Here is a 3309-nt window from a genome sequence, read left to right as displayed (position 1 = left end):
GCGGAAAGGAGGAAGGAACGTGGCAAGAGTGGGAGAGAGGGAGGGCAGCTGTGGTTTTCCTTTGTGGTTAGGGCCCCACAGGCAGGGAGAAGTGCAGCCTGGGAGACTCGCATGTGCATGTATGCATGCCTGTGTGTACACGGGTGTGCACGTGTGTATGTGTGTGTGCAGATTGGTTCCCCTCCCTAAGCACCCCATCCCCCGCTCTGTGCCACCACCCAAATGCCCCCACCTACCGACTCCCTTGAAGCTGGGTGGCACAGACGTAAGGATTCATATTTTTCTTTCTACTTTTGATTTCTTTTGTATTTTGGATAGTAGAACATTTAAGAAAACAGATGCTTTAGTGTTTTCTTGTCCTGAAAGGCAGTAGTGGTAATGATTTAAATGCTCACATTTTAGAGTCTAGTATCTTGGCTGTGGTTTTACATCTTAGCCCTGTCTATTTCTCTAGTGGTCTGACCTCAGGCAAGCCCTTTAACCTCTCTGAACCTTAGTTTTCTCTTCTGTAGAAGAGAAATATATAGTACTGCTCCCTCTCTGGATTGTGGAGAAGGTAAAATGAGCTTAAAACCACGTAAAGCATTTAGCACAGTGCCCGTGCAAAATAAATATCCAAATACTTAATGTTAATGTTACCCTGATTTCAAAAGTAATCCATATTTATCAGCCAAAATTTGAGAAAGAAACAAGAGAATACAAATTACATGTAACTCCCTCTTCCAGAGACAAGCCAAAGTGTATTTTAGGGCATTTCTTTTCTCCCTCTTTTGTTGGTAAGCATAGGTAGAGGGTCCATGTTTGTTAATGAATATGGGATCACCTGGTCAGTTTGGTAAAGTTGCCTTTTTTTGATAAACAATATGTAGCGAATGTTCTTCTCCAGCATTAAATATTTCATTGCTTCCTCATCCCACAGCTTTCTTATCCAAGCTTCTGTTTTTGTACATTTTTATTCATTCCTTTGGCAGATGTAGAACCTGAGGCTTCACCAGGGGAAATGTTCTTCCCACAGTCACTCAGCAAGCTGCTAGCAGAGCGAGGATCAAAACACAGCCCTCCAGATGCATCCCACACCAGCCCGAATCGCTCAGCGCCTTGGGAGTTGGGGGGATGTAGACACTCCCCACCGCCAACCCAGCTTTCTAGACAGGTCCCTGTCTGCTCAGCCCCTGCCCCTCCCTCTGCAGCAGCCTCAGGCCTTGGGTGGGCAGGAACCCCACCGGGCAGCCTGCTCTGTCTCCATGGTGATGAGAGGAGGGGCGGGGCTGCAGAGGGGGCAGACGGCTTCTCTCCCGCTGGGTCCTCATCAGCCCCCTGGTGCCCTGTCTCCCCGACTTTGGATTTTATGAAAGTCTAATGAAGTCCGCTGAGCCTGGAGGACGTGAGACCTTCTGAAGTTTTCTTCTCTTTTTCTTAAAAGTTTTTTTCTTCCTCTCTTTGTTTGGTTCTAAAAGAGTCTCCCCTCCTGCTTCCATCTGCAGCAGCTAGAATTCTTCTGGCTTGCTTCAGAATAAAAGCAGTGGCCGTGTGTGAAGCATCCACTGTGTGCCAGATGCTTCACACGCGTCATCTCCAAGCCAAAAAACAACCCTGAGAGAGGGATGATTCTTCCTCACTTTGTTTTAATATTATTATTATTATTGTAGAGATGGGGGTCTCACTATGTGTCCTGACTGGTCTTGAACTCCTGGGCTCAAGCAATCCACCTGCCTCAGCCTCTCCAAGTGTTGGGATTAAGGCCGAGCCTGATCTCTTCCCCATTTTGGAGACAAGGAAACTGAGATGCAGCGATCACATCACTGTCATGGTCATTCCTCCTTTCATGGAGAGAAGATTTTCCCTTACCTGAGGCAGGTGCCAGGAGGAGTTATGACTGTAGGCCCTCACCCCGGCTCTCCCTTTTTCCAAGTGATTTGAGCCCCCAGACTCAGATGTCTGCATCTGTACCGGGAAGATTAGCAGCGAGAACACATAGATTGATGACTTGTCACAAAAATTAGATTTTTGAAAAATTATCTTGCACATTTTTGAACACCTTCGGTTCTTAGTTGCTCGAAGTTCCTGAGTTCCCCAAGGCCCAGGTAGATGTGGTATCAGTGAGGGTGTCAGCTAGGAAAGGAATGTTTTTTTTTTTTGTTTTGTTTTTTTTTTTTTTGAGACGGAGTCTCGCTCTGTAGCCCAGGCTGGAGTGCAGTGGCCGGATCTCAGCTCACTGCAAGCTCCGCCTCCCGGGTTCACGCCATTCTCCGGCCTCAGCCTCCCGAGTAGCTGGGACTACAGGCGCCCGCCACCTCGCCCGGCTAGTTTTTTGTATTTCTTAGTAGAGACGGGGTTTCACCGTGTTATCCAGGATGGAGGAAAGGAATGTTAAGATGAAATCACAGGACAACAACCTACATTGCTATAAAATTAGAATCTTAAAACCAGCTGACGGCTGGGGGTGGTGGTTCACACCTGTAATCTCAGCACTTTGGGGAGCCAAGGCAGGTGGATCACTTATTGCCATGAGTTCGAGACCAGTCTGACCAACATGGTGAAACCCCGTCTCTACTAAAAATACAAAAATTAGCCAGGCGTGGTGGTGTGCATCTGTAATCCCAGCTGTTCAGGGGGCCGAGGCACGAGAATCTCTCTCTTTTTTTTTTTTTAATATGGAAAGCTTCACAAATTTGTGTGTCATCCTTGCACAGGGGCCATGCTAATCTTCTCTGTATCGTTCCAGTTTTAGTATATATGCTGCCAAAGCGAGCACCACGAGAATCTCTTGAACCCAGGAGGCAGAGGTTGCAGTGAGTCAAGATCATGCCATTGCACTCCAGCCCGGGCGATAGAGCAAGACCCTGTGCTCCCCACCCTACCACCACCCCCAAAACAAAAACAACAACAACAACAAAAAAAACCAGCTGGCAAGTTTCTGAACAAGCAACCCACTGGCTTTCCCGATGTCTCATGCCCAGCAGATCTAGATGAGCCCATCAGTGACTTTCCACCGCCTCCTTGTCGGCACTGCTGCTGGCCATGGAGCTGCCCCACTGCTTCAGATCTGACCCCGTATCCTGTATCAGTGACAGTGTCTTCAACCCAAGTATCAGAAACCACCAACTCACATTGCTTCAACAATAAACAAATTTATGACCGCAGAGAGGAAGTCCAGAGGGAGGACAGGCTTGAGATTCTGATTGATTCAGCAACTGACAGACATCTACAGGATCATCTTTCCATCTCTCTGTTCTCCCATCCCCCTGTGTCAGATTTGCTGTTACACTGGCTCCTTTCATGGTTGCAAGATGGCTGCAGCAGCTCCAG

The 3309-nt window shown here is 47.8% G+C and overlaps 1 non-coding gene across 1 annotated transcript; it reads right to left on the bottom strand.

Annotated features, from left to right (window-relative positions):
* Positions 1-2648: 2648 nt before the first annotated feature.
* Positions 2649-2755, bottom strand: LOC123567403 (U6 spliceosomal RNA). Its single transcript, XR_006690312.1, has one exon. It is a non-coding gene; the product is annotated as a U6 spliceosomal RNA (small nuclear RNA).
* Between the last annotated feature and the right edge of the window lie 554 nt (positions 2756-3309).

The sequence above is a fragment of the Macaca fascicularis genome, chromosome 10 (genome assembly GCF_037993035.2).
Source record: "Macaca fascicularis isolate 582-1 chromosome 10, T2T-MFA8v1.1".
Lineage (NCBI taxonomy): Eukaryota > Metazoa > Chordata > Mammalia > Primates > Cercopithecidae > Macaca > Macaca fascicularis.
Note: the sequence above shows the minus strand (reverse complement) of the source record. Positions and strands in the feature narration are given on the sequence as shown.